This window comes from Pseudophryne corroboree, chromosome 6 (genome assembly GCF_028390025.1).
Source record: "Pseudophryne corroboree isolate aPseCor3 chromosome 6, aPseCor3.hap2, whole genome shotgun sequence".
NCBI classification, from domain to species: Eukaryota; Metazoa; Chordata; class Amphibia; order Anura; family Myobatrachidae; genus Pseudophryne; species Pseudophryne corroboree.
Genome location: NC_086449.1, coordinates 554,336,981 through 554,351,196, shown reverse-complemented (window position 1 = coordinate 554,351,196; position 14,216 = coordinate 554,336,981).

The window sequence follows — 14,216 nt, the reverse complement described above, 5'->3', positions numbered from 1 at the left end:
TCATCACTGAGAATCGCCATATAGCTCTCTCTCTCTCTCATTAACGTCTCTCTTGTCATGCAGCCAATCTATATATATGGGTGGTCTTCAGTATGCCGACTGACGGGATCCCGGTGCACAGTATACCGGCGCCGGAATCCCGACAGCCGGCATACTGACACTTATTCTCCCTCGTGGGGGTCCACGACCCCCCTGGAGGGAGAATAAAATAGCGTGTGCCCGTAGCGTGCGCAGCGAGCCAGCAAGGGGCTCATTTGCACTCACCACACTGTCGGTAAGCCGGCAGTCGGGCTCCCGGCGCCGGTATGCTGGTTGCCGCGAGCCCGACCGCCGGCATACCATACTGAACCCATATACTGTATATATATATATATATATATATGCAAAAGCCCTCACTCACTCACTCACTGACTCATCACTAATTCTCTTACTTCCCGATATGTTAGGATGATGAAATGTAACACAGATATTCTTCAGGTGGGAAATAAGAAAACTACGTTATTAGAATTTTTATAAACCTCCCCTAAGGGACCGATGCATGGCTTGCGTTGCGGGAACGATAACAACCAAACTGGATCAAAATTTGGATTGCACCTCCAGTGTGTAGAATTTAATAAACTACAAAAACGGTCCTGTCACTCTTTACCGTATCTGCTACGGGTGCTCCTCGGGTAATGCCAAGAACCATGGATTAATATTTACTTACATTAAGGCGTCTCAAATGTACATCTCTAGAGCTACCAAATTTGTAACACTCATTTATATTTACAACCATGAAAATCAGAAACTCCCGTGCGCAGAACGGGTAGAACAGCTAGTACCTAATATAACTGCATTTTGTACATTGAAATTATATTCAGTAGTATCTGAACAAGGATTGAGAAGTCCTCAATAGAATATGATATATGGGGCCGTTTAGTGTATAGAACTATAAATAAACAGAATTATTTGTGCCAGGTCATTAGGAGAAACGACAGCAGATACAGAGGAAGGCTACAGTATGAATGGGGCTCCTTTTAGCCTTTTGAGCTCATACAGCTGTGGCTACTATAGCGTAATGGCAAAAGTTTGAAAAAAGATTGATACATTTATTATGCCTGGAAGCTTTCCATTAGTAATACAGCAAACAATAATTACTGGTAAACATTGTTGATATCAATGTTTGTTTTGGAGAATTTTCTTTTAGTTTCTACAAATAACAACTTGCTTGGATCTATGATATTATCGTATGTACACAGGATGCTGAATGAAAGGAAAAGAGAAAACAAATACAAGTCATATTTTATGATGACATATACAAATTTTACCATATCAGACAAGCACAGAGTTTTAATTACCCAAATAACAAATATCTTGTTTTTACATATCTACAGGAAGAATATCTGTGCAGTTTTGTAAATGGAAAAACTGGAACTTAAAGAGAGTACGTAGATAATGGTGGAAGAACATCCAACAGGACACCCGGATACATGATCTCCAGGCGCAACACCATAGCAACCCCATCACAACCCCCTAGCAACCCCATCACAAACCCCTAGCAACTCCCTATTACCCCTTACTTGGAGCTTAGAGGTGAAGTTTATGGGGTACAGTCCTTTGTGAATAGTGTGCCAGGTTGCGCACTCACTGTGAGAGCTTTTGTAGTGTGGCAGTGAAATAGTTATTCTACAGTGCAGTGGCGATACAGTGAATTAATCAGATTTATATACTCTTCCTCTGCAGGAGGTACTCAGGGGACATGTTAGTATGGATGGACAGATGAGAAAGAAGCGGATGGGAGCTTCTTTCTCATCATCTTGCAGAGGGCACAGGTCAGAGTCCACACCTTAGGAAAGTAATAGAGGCCACATTGAGCTCTCCTCCAACAGTCTGCACTGTTTAAAGTTGCGATTGTCCATCTTTCCTCCATCCTCGGTGACAGCTGATGCCTGGAGACCAATGCTTCCATTGCCTCCCGAAGTTACTCCACTGCCTTAGATATTGCAAATTTAAATGTAAAGGAAACTTGGTGGAAGAAATAAATGTACCACTTCTAGAGGAAGAACCCAACAACAAGTGTACTAATGAGAAAGAGAAGAAGTTTGTAATGTAAAAGTATATGAATGTGGAACAGAGGCCTTAGCAGATTGAATGACCATTAAGAGTTAACCACCAACATTAATAGCTGAAATGAGATGCTTTCTTAAGTTGGGGCCTAGCCTTAAAAACCTGGCCCAAACTTAGGCAATATAAGGGCCTATACATCATCACTAATGTTTTAAGTAACAGGCCCATTTGTTATTAGAGGATCGATGGTTCTGCCTAGTATTCGGCAAAGGTAAAGCAAAAGTGCCCTTTTGGAGAAATAAGTCCAATGCAATATGGTATCAGATACTGTATTACATGAGGAACCCACTCATTTAACGGGACAATTTACAGCTATCTATTCCTCTAGCGGTAAATTGAAAACTGCACCATTACCTGGACTCTCTCCCATTTAGAGACTGTTGTTGCATTGGACTTATTTCTCCAAAAGGGCACTTTTGGAACGGACTCCTATATGAAACTCTAACACCATCCCTGACTTGATATTTAGGGTAATATATACCTTTTTTAAACGTCAAGTATGAATTCATGCTATTTTTAATGTGTTTGTATGCATTTTTGTGTATTTTTTATTAAAATGTTATTCTTAATCATATATACCTATTGACAGTTACCATTGTGTTAAAACATCTGAGCACAGCCTCCATTTTCGCTTTACCTTGTACCATTGTGGGAGTGACTTCCCCCTAGTTTCAGTGGCAAACGCAGGATTTGCATGGGGGGGTTTCCAGAACTTGGTGGAGCCAATCACGGGGGTGGGGACTGAGGTGACCCAGTATATGCTGGGTCCGTAAAACTAGTGTGTCTGTGTGTGTGTGTGTGTGTGTGTGTGTGTGTGTGTGTGTGTGTGTGTGTGTGTGTATATATATATATATATATATATATATATATACACATATGTATACCGTGTATATACACACATATATATATAGAATTGTTGCGTTGGCTGGCACTCCGTCTGACAAGTTAGAAATCGCCTTGGTGCCTTCCTTACCACTAAAAGTGGAATATATAGCACAGAAGGTTTAGGCGGCACTCAGAGGACTTAAGATGCTGATAATAAACCGGCACTATCGCCTATATGTCATCTATATATATATACATACATATACACATATACATAGCATATTAAACATGCATATATATATGTATATATATACATACAGTACACGTATATATACACATATATCTGTGTGTGTCTGTGTGTGTGTGTTTATATGTACAGTATGTATGTATATACATGTGTATCTATGTATGCACATGGATATACTGTATATGTACTATAATTAAAATAAAGTAAACTTTTATTAAGCACTTGCAAGTGCCACCAGGAAGGAAGACATCAGGCTGCAGAGGACGCTAGACAGCCATTAATAAAACTCATGCTCCCATAAAAAATTTTATTTTTTTTTAGTGGAGGGGGGTTTCTGGGTGCTCGGAACCCCCCCGTGGGTGCGCCACTGAGTTTTTGGCTGCAGCTTAGCAGAGGTTCTCATACATCCAGTGCCCAATCATGCCATGGTATAGGTTCTTCTTAGTATTCGGCAAACCCTGAAAACTAAAAGTTTTCAGAGTTTGACTGCAGGAACCAACACCATTTGCAGATGGCATTGATACCTGGAGCCCATCTTCTTTCTATGGAACCTTCTTTCACCTACACACTGAGGGGCTAATTCAGCAAGCCCCGCAGAAGTGTGGAAATCACTATCCGCCAAACTGCAATCGCAGTTTAAGAGCCAGCGGGTGGGGGGGGGGGGGGGGAAGTGACGGGGCATTGATGTTACATTTTGTGGGTATCGACGCACTGTTTGGGGGGCACAGTCCGGACAATGCAGGAATGTCCAGACTGTTTGCAAGGATGTCACGCGTGGCGAATGCATGTGATGTCACAAAAGATGGATGCCCTCTGACTTCCTTTGCAGCTAGGCTGCAAAGGCAGGGGGCAACCCTAATTATGCAAGCGCATCGCTGTATAGCGATCCGCTCGCATGTTAGCAGGGGGGCAAGACCCAGCATGTGGGGCGGACTTGCCCTGTGCTAGGCATCCTCCCGCATGTTAGAGAAAAGGGTTGTAGTTGTGCGATTTGTCACACAACTACAACCCATGCTGAATCGGGTCCTGAGTGCCCAGTGGCCATGCGCATGCGTGAACTTAGGTTACACATTCACATTCAGCCAGATGGGCACTGGTAAGTAACAGTGCTACTTCAGTATCAGTGTTAGGTTTTGTGGGACAGATGCTTTCCGGAGTAGCTGTCCCCAAACAGGAACAATACTGAATTGCTCTGGTGATTAAGGGCAGTATTTAATTATTTATCGCCCTCATTTCAGCTCAGCCAGGGGGTGGCAAGCTAAAATGAGTGAAAAGTGACCCATCTGAGCATTCAAGCGGGACTTTTTCCATTGCACCCATTTCTTTGGTCGGGTTTAGCCGCAACCTGATATTTATGGGCATGTTATGCGCGTTAAAAGAGAACAATTAAATATTACCCCGCAATCTCCCTTCACTTTAGATGGGAGATTAGGCGTGATATAACAATTGAATATCACCCTAAGTGTCCACCACCGCATGTTAATCTTTGGTGGCCATCCATCCCCCAATGATGAATAGGCCCCATAAAGTTATACCTAAGCCACAATGTGAAATATTATTAATTGTTTATAACAGTTGCCACAGAAAGAAAAATCCTGCAAGGAATATCAGGTATTAAATATCCAATATGCAAAGTAATGAATAGCATGGCAGCTTTGGGAAATGTAGAAAGGGGGTAATTGAAGTTGATCGCAGCAGGATTTTTTTTAGCAGTTGGGCAAAACCATGTGTACTGCAGGTGTGGCAGATATAACGTGCAGAGAGAGTTAGATTTGGGTGGGTTATTTTATTTCTGTGCAGGGTAAATACTGGCTGCTTTATTTTTACACTGCAAATTAGATTGCAGATTGAACACACCACACCCAAATCTAACTCTCTCTGCACATGTTTTCTCTAACGTCCTAAGTGGATGCTGGGGACTCCGTAAGGACCATGGGGAATAGCGGCTCCGCAGGAGACTGGGCACAAAAGTAAAAGCTTTAGGACTACCTGGTGTGCACTGGCTCCTCCCCCTATGACCCTCCTCCAAGCCTCAGTTAGATTTTTGTGCCCGAACGAGAAGGGTGCACACTAGGTGGCTCTCCTGAGCTGCTTAGTGAAAAGTTTAGTTTTAGGTTTTTTATTTTCAGTGAGACCTGCTGGCAACAGGCTCACTGCACCGAGGGACTAAGGGGAGAAGAAGCGAACTCACCTGCGTGCAGAGTGGATTGGGCTTCTTAGGCTACTGGACATTAGCTCCAGAGGGACGATCACAGGCCCAGCCATGGATGGGTCCCAGAGCCGCGCCGCCGGCCCCCTTACAGAGCCAGAAGACTGAAGAGGTCCGGAAAATCGGCGGCAGAAGACGTCCTGTCTTCAATAAGGTAGCGCACAGCACCGCAGCTGTGCGCCATTGCTCTCAGCACACTTCACACTCCGGTCACTGAGGGTGCAGGGCGCTGGGGGGGGGGCGCCCTGAGACGCAATAAAAACACCTTAGATGGCTAAAAATACATCACATATAGCTCCTGGGGTATATGGATGCATTTAACCCCTGCCAGTTTTTCCTTAAAAAAGCGGGAGAAAGGTCGCCGAGAAGGGGGCGGAGCCTATCTCCTCAGCACACAAGCGCCATTTTCCCTCACAGCTCCGTTGGAGGGAAGCTCCCTGACTCTCCCCTGCAGTCCTGCACTACAGAAACAGGGTAAAACAAGAGAGGGGGGGCACTAAATTTGGCAGATTAATAATACAGCAGCTATATAAGGGAAAAACACTTATATAAGGTTATCCTTGTATATATATAGCGCTCTGGTGTGTGCTGGCAAACTCTCCCTCTGTCTCCCCAAAGGGCTAGTGGGGTCCTGTCCTCTATCAGAGCATTCCCTGTGTGTGTGCTGTGTGTCGGTACGTTGTGTCGACATGTATGAGGAGGAAAATGGTATGGAGGCGGAGCAATTGCCTGTAATAGTGATGTCACCCCCTAGGGAGTCGACACCTGACTGGATGGTCGTATGGAAGGAATTACGTGATAGCGTCAGCACTTTACAAAAGACTGTTGATGACATGAGACAGCCGGAAAAACAGTTAATACCTGTCCAGGCGTCTCAAACACCGTCAGGGGCTCTAAAGCGCCCGTTACCTCAGATGGTCGACACAGACCCAGACACGGACACTGACTCCAGTGTCGACGGTGAGGAAACAAACGTATTTTCCAGTAGGGCCACACGTTACATGATCACGGCAATGAAGGAGGTTTTGAACATTTCTGATACTACAAGTACCACAAAAAAGGGTATTATGTGGGGTGTGAAAAAACTACCCGTAGTTTTTCCTGAATCAGATGAATTAAATGAGGTGTGTGATGAAGCGTGGGTTTCCCCCGATAAAAAACTGCTAATTTCTAAAAAATTATTGGCATTATACCCTTTCCCGCCAGAGGTTAGGGCGCGTTGGGAAACACCCCCTAGGGTAGATAAGGCGCTCACACGCTTATCAAAACAAGTGGCGTTACCGTCTCCGGATACGGCCGCCCTCAAGGAGCCAGCTGATAGAAAGCTGGAAAATATCCTAAAAAGTATATACACACATACTGGTGTTATACTGAGACCAGCAATCGCCTCAGCCTGGATGTGCAGTGCTGGGGTGGCTTGGTCGGATTCCATGACTGAAAATATTGATACCCTGGACAGGGACAGTATATTATTGACTATAGAGCATTTAAAGGATGCATTTCTATATATGCGAGATGCACAGAGGGATATTTGCACTCTGGCATCAAGAGTAAGTGCGCTGTCCATTTCTGCCAGAAGAGGGTTATGGACGCGACAGTGGTCAGGTGATGCGGATTCCAAACGGCATATGGAAGTATTGCCGTATAAAGGGGAGGAGTTATTTGGGGTCGGTCTATCGGACCTGGTGGCCACGGCAACGGCTGGGAAATCCACCTTTTTACCCCAGGTCACCTCTCAGCAGAAAAAGACACCGTCTTTTCAGGCTCAATCCTTTCGTCCCCATAAGGGCAAGCGGGCAAAAGGCCACTCATATCTGCCCCGGGGCAGAGGAAGGGGAAAAAGACTGCAGCAGGCAGCCTCTTCCCAGAAACAGAAGCCCTCCCCCGCTTCTGCCAAGTCCTCAGCATGACGCTGGGGCCTTACAAGCGGACTCAGGTACGGTGGGGGGTCGGCTCAAGAATTTCAGCGCGCAGTGGGCTCACTCGCAAGTGGACCCCTGGATCCTGCAGGTAGTATCTCAGGGGTACAAATTGGAATTCGAGACGTCTCCCCCTCGCCGGTTCCTGAAGTCTGCTTTACCAACGTCTCCCTCCGACAGGGAGGCGGTATTGGAAGCCATTCACAAGCTGTATTCCCAGCAGGTGATAATCAAGGTACCCCTCCTACAACAGGGAAAGGGGTATTATTCCATGCTGTTTGTGGTACCGAAGCAGGACGGCTCGGTGAGACCTATTTTAAATCTGAAATCCTTGAACACTTACATACAAAGGTTCAAATTCAAGATGGAGTCACTCAGAGCAGTGATAGCGAACCTGGAAGAAGGGGACTATATGGTGTCTCTGGACATCAAGGATGCTTACCTCCATGTCCCAATTTGCCCTTCTCACCAAGGGTACCTCAGGTTTGTGGTACAGAACTGTCACTATCAGTTTCAGACGCTGCCGTTTGGATTGTCCACGGCACCCCGGGTCTTTACCAAGGTAATGGCCGAAATGATGATTCTTCTTCGAAGAAAAGGCGTCTTAATTGTCCCTTACTTGGACGATCTCCTGGTAAGGGCAAGGTCCAGGGAACAGTTAGAGGTCGGAGTAGCACTATCTCAAGTAGTGCTACGACAGCACGGGTGGATTCTAAATATTCCAAAATCGCAGCTGATTCCGACGACGCGTCTGCTGTTCCTAGGGATGATTCTGGACACAGTCCAGAAAAAGGTGTTTCTCCCGGAGGAGAAAGCCAGGGAGTTATCCGAGCTAGTCAGGAACCTCCTAAAACCAGGCCAAGTGTCAGTGCATCAATGCACAAGGGTCCTGGGAAAAATGGTGGCTTCTTACGAAGCGATTCCATTCGGCAGATTCCACGCAAGAACTTTTCAGTGGGATCTGCTGGACAAATGGTCCGGATCGCATCTTCAGATGCATCAGCGGATAACCCTGTCTCCAAGGACAAGGGTATCTCTCCTGTGGTGGTTGCAGAGTGCTCATCTTCTAGAGGGCCGCAGATTCGGCATTCAGGACTGGGTCCTGGTGACCACGGATGCCAGCCTGAGAGGCTGGGGAGCAGTCACACAGGGAAGAAATTTCCAGGGCTTGTGGTCAAGCCTGGAGACATCACTTCACATAAATATCCTGGAGCTAAGAGCCATCTACAATGCTCTGAGCCTAGCAAGACCTCTGCTTCAAGGTCAGCCGGTGCTGATCCAGTCGGACAACATCACGGCAGTCGCCCACGTAAACAGACAGGGCGGCACAAGAAGCAGGAGGGCAATGACAGAAGTTGAAAGGATTCTTCGCTGGGCAGAAAATCATGTGATAGCACTGTCAGCAGTGTTCATTCCGGGTGTGGACAACTGGGAAGCAGACTTCCTCAGCAGACACGACCTCCACCCGGGGGAGTGGGGACTTCACCCAGAAGTCTTCCACATGATTGTGAACCATTGGGAAAAACCAAAGGTGGACATGATGGCGTCCCGCCTCAACAAAAAACTAGACAGATATTGCGCCAGGTCAAGGGACCTTCAGGCAATAGCTGTGGACGCTCTGGTAACACCATGGGTGTACCAGTCAGTGTATGTGTTCCCTCCTCTGCCTCTCATACCCAAGGTACTGAGGATCATAAGAAGGAGAGGAGTAAGGACTATACTCGTGGCTCCGGATTGGCCAAGAAGGACTTGGTACCCGGAACTTCAAGAGATGCTCACAGAGGACCCGTGGCCTCTACCTCTAAGAAAGGACCTGCTCCAGCAGGGACCCTGTCTCTTCCAAGACTTACCGCGGCTGCGTTTGACGGCATGGCGGTTGAACGCCGGATCCTGAAGGAAAAAGGCATTCCGGATGAAGTCATCCATACCCTGATCAAAGCCAGGAAGGATGTAACCGTACAACATTATCACCGTATTTGGCGTAAATATGTTGCGTGGTGCGAGGCCAGGAAGGCCCCTACAGAGGAATTTCAACTGGGTCGTTTCCTGCATTTCCTACAAACAGGACTGTCTATGGGCCTAAAATTAGGGTCCATTAAGGTTCAGATTTCGGCCCTGTCGATTTTCTTCCAAAAAGAACTGGCTTCAGTTCCTGAAGTACAGACGTTTGTCAAGGGGGTACTGCATATACAACCTCCTTTTGTGCCTCCAGTGGCACCTTGGGATCTAAATGTAGTTTTGGGATTCCTAAAATCACATTGGTTTGAACCACTTTCCACTGTGGACTTAAAATATCTCACATGGAAGGTGGTAATGCTGTTAGCCCTGGCTTCAGCCAGGCGTGTCTCAGAATTGGCGGCTTTATCCTATAAAAGCCCTTACCTAATTTTTCATACGGACAGGGCAGAATTGAGGACTCGTCCTCAATTTCTCCCTAAGGTGGTTTCAGCATTTCACTTGAACCAGCCTATTGTGGTGCCTGCGGCTACTAGGGACTTGGAGGACTCCAAGTTGCTGGACGTAGTCAGGGCCCTGAAAATATATGTTTCCAGGACGGCTGGAGTCAGAAAATCTGACTCGCTATTTATCCTGTATGCACCCAACAAGCTGGGTGCTCCTGCTTCTAAGCAGACTATTGCTCGCTGGATTTGTAGTACAATTCAGCTTGCACATTCTGTGGCAGGCCTGCCACAGCCAAAATCTGTAAATGCCCATTCCACAAGGAAGGTGGGCTCATCTTGGGCGGCTGCCCGAGGGGTCTCGGCTTTACAACTTTGCCGAGCAGCTACTTGGTCAGGGGCAAACACGTTTGCTAAATTCTACAAATTTGATACCCTGGCTGAGGAGGACCTGGAGTTCTCTCATTCGGTGCTGCAGAGTCATCCGCACTCTCCCGCCCGTTTGGGAGCTTTGGTATAATCCCCATGGTCCTTACGGAGTCCCCAGCATCCACTTAGGACGTTAGAGAAAATAAGAATTTACTTACCGATAATTCTATTTCTCATAGTCCGTAGTGGATGCTGGGCGCCCATCCCAAGTGCGGATTGTCTGCAATACTTGTACATAGTTATTGTTACAAAAATCGGGTTATTATTGTTGTGGGCCATCTTTTCAGAGGCTCCTCTGTTATCATGCTGTTAACTGGGTTCAGATCACAAGTTATACGGTGTGATTGGTTTGGCTGGTATGAGTCTTACCCGGGATTCAAAATCCTTCCTTATTGTGTACGCTCGTCCGGGCACAGTATCCTAACTGAGGCTTGGAGGAGGGTCATGGGGGGAGGAGCCAGTGCACACCAGGTAGTCCTAAAGCTTTTACTTTTGTGCCCAGTCTCCTGCGGAGCCGCTATTCCCCATGGTCCTTACGGAGTCCCCAGCATCCACTACGGACTATGAGAAATAGAATTATCGGTAAGTAAATTCTTATTATATCTGCCTCCCCTGCAGTGCATATGGTTTTGCCCAACTGCTAAAAAAAATCCTGCTGCGATCAACTTAGAATTACCCCCAAAGTCCCTGACAACTCATTTGTAGAGGAAAATAACGTGTATAATACATGATTTGATAATAGAAAAGACTTCTCATTCGTTTGAATGAGATATAGGGCTTGATCCTGAGTCACACGTACAGCCAATGCCAGACGTAGTGGATCAATTTTTTCTCTGCTGCGCATGTGTCTATGGTGGAATTGCCATTGAGGCGCACGAGGAACGCATCGTCTCAGAATTTTTTTGAAAAAGCATTGTGCATTCCTGTGCGTTGACAAGGAGATGGCTTAGTGGACACACAAGATGGTCCATCTTATAGGTGTATTGTGGGAGTGTCAAGGATGTGTTGGCGAGACGCTGAACTACTCACATGGGAAGCCGCAACGACTTAGCAGAGCAGCAGTATGCCCTGTGCCAACCCTTAAGTGCATGACGTCATCCTAAGGAGGCTTTGAGCGGCTGTACAGACAGCAGGTTGCGTGCTTGGAGCATCAAAAAAAAATTGGGTGGCACTGCAGCAGCGATACTGGCTACAGAGTGCCATTCCATGCAGCCTGCTAGCCAGAAGCAAGGACCATGGGGCAGTGATTGTGCCGCCCCCAGGGCCCTGTACTCTGTACAATGACACCCCTCGCACACCGCTAGTTACGGCCTTGGGAAGCCATACTTGTACAGAGAAACTGCTCCTGCCATAAGCAAGTTTAAATAGTACAACAGATAAACATGCATTAATTGGTATTTCAGCACTTATGGATGCTGACAGAGGGCCTCTCAGTCCTTGCAAATTTGGACACACGGATGTACACCAGGGAAGGGCTTTGTAGGGCATTTGCATAAAGCCTCATATGGGTGATTACCAAAAGACACAGATACATACACGGATGCGTCCAACTCAGAATCATCCCAAGAATCAAGGAAATATCCATTGATCTATTGTTGCATCATGTTAATCATTTGAAACTGTTGAGTTTTTTGCATGTTGATCTGAATGCCTAGAAGTTGATCAGCATGATCTATAATGCAGGAAGAGTGCAGTAAAATTCCACCTACCTCCTTAACTTCCTGGACATCTATGCAGGCCAGCATGATCCCCTTGGGAGGCAATGTCGGACACAGTGGAGTGATTTTTTTTTTGCCATTGTGCATGCGCCAAAGCTGCACCATGTGTGCAGTGATGGACTAGCGACAGGGGAGGAATTATTGTCACAGTGAGTGACAGGTAGTCAGTGTTTGGTGGAGATAATGAGGTTGGCTATAAAAATACAGGTATGTCAGTGCCATTTTCTTGGCGTTGCCCAGTCACCCACTGTGAATTCGTACACAGCTGGAGAGGCCTCGGTGTCTTAGGAAGGGCGCTCAGTCTGAGACAGCATAAGGTTGCATAGAGGTCGAATGGTGCTACTGATGTGCATCTGATGATTCCGCTTATGTGCATGACTGGCGGATCCTAGATGCCAGCAATGGGAGTCTGTATGCACAAGATGGTGGCTGAGCCATTAGCATATTTTGACAAGTATCCTGTGAGCTGAATTGCAGCTGCCCATGCATTTCCGTGAACCTCTGACTCTTTGGTAAAAATTTCATGATTGTAGTATTGTGTACTACTGTCCATCGAGACAGCATCTTTTCTGTCATTGGAAATTATTTGGAAAGTCAGCAAATCTGTGTGCATTATTTTGATGAAGGGGTATAATCACTTTGGAAAGCCCTGATATTCACCGCCTCTAAGTTGCTATGAATTTTAGGCTCATTCGTGTGAAGTGAAAAACCTTCCAGCAGTCCATATAATCAGGGAAGCTTTCATGTATTCAAAATTACCCCTAATACACCTTTCTGTCTGATCATCTAAATATACTACTGCACAAAACAAATACAGGTTGAGTATCCCTTATCCAAATATTCCGAAATACGGAATATTCCGAAATACAGACTTTTTTGAGTGAGACTGAGATAATGAAACCTTTGTGTTTTGATGGCTCAATTTACACAAACTTGGTTTAATATGCAAAGTTATAAAAAATATTGAATTAAATGACCTTTATGCTGTGTGTATAAGGTGTATACGAAACATAAATGAATTGTGTGTATGAACACAAACTTTGTTTAATGCAGAAAGTTATTAAAAATATTGGCTAAAATGACCTTCAGGCTGTGTGTATAAGGTGTATATGAAACATAAATGCATTCTGTCCATAGACTTGGGTCCCATCGCCGTGATATCTCATTATGGTATGCAATTATTCCAAAATACGGAAAAATCCGATATCCAAAATACTTCTGGTCCCAAGCATTTTGGATATGGGATACCTAACCTGTATCTCATTTTTACACAGCGAGAGCTTTGTACATTGTAACTATTTTTATGTCCATCCCCATTTCATTAGGTATGCTAGCACAAAATCCTGTATGACTGCAATGTACACCTTTCTGGACATAAATTTCAATTCTGTCCTGTAAAACTAGGTGTATGCTAGTACAATTTTGTAGAGTAGTTTCAGATTTACTTATAAAAATCGGACATTTTGCAGCACACAAATCATTAACTTACCCGAATACAGACAGTGCTACCATAACTTTGTAACACCAGTTTGTGGGTGTGACAGACTAAAGTGGGAAGAGTGAGTAATGCAAAGGAGGTATGAGACAGAGGGCGGGATGTACTAATCATTGAATCTGCGATGCGGTACATCATGCCTTTTAGCGGGTACATACCAGTGTTAATAACGTCGGTATGTACCTAGAAATTTGCAAAGGACAGCTCTCCTGATAACAGCTGTCCTTTGTAATAGAAGGACTCCTGAGTTTAGTACCCACCAGTCCTTCTATGAATGTGCAGTGTGATGCGGCAGCCACCGGGGGTGCAGCGAGGGATCTTATAAGATCCCTCTCCGAGGAAATTGAGAAGAGAGGCCAATAGACTTCTACTGGGTAATGCCATCTGAAGAGGCTGCTCAGGGGTGCTGTTCGAGATGAAAGCTCAGAGTGAAGGTCCAAGATGATCAGTTCATAGGGCATAAGTATTAATTATCTGTACATGTTTCAGATAATTATATTTTCTTATCACTGTTTATCACAGCAATAAGAAATTAAAGATCACCTGCATTTACCATTGCTCACATGCAGACACAGGGGCTCTGATGGTGCCAATTATTTAATCAGTTAGGTCTGTGCACCAATTTACATTCCACACGTGTTTAATCTTCCTATATTTATATATGATTATCACGCTACCCCATACACCCTGGGTTGGAAGAGAGGAGACTGAGTTATACCTGGATCTTTGACCCAAGGGCATCATCAGCTAGGTATCAGAGAGCAAGCACCATTATATCATTCATTAATTCATGCAAATGGGAAATAAATCTGAGTAGCCCTTTGGAAATAAAAGAGCATGTTCATTGATTAAATACAGCAGCTCAGTAT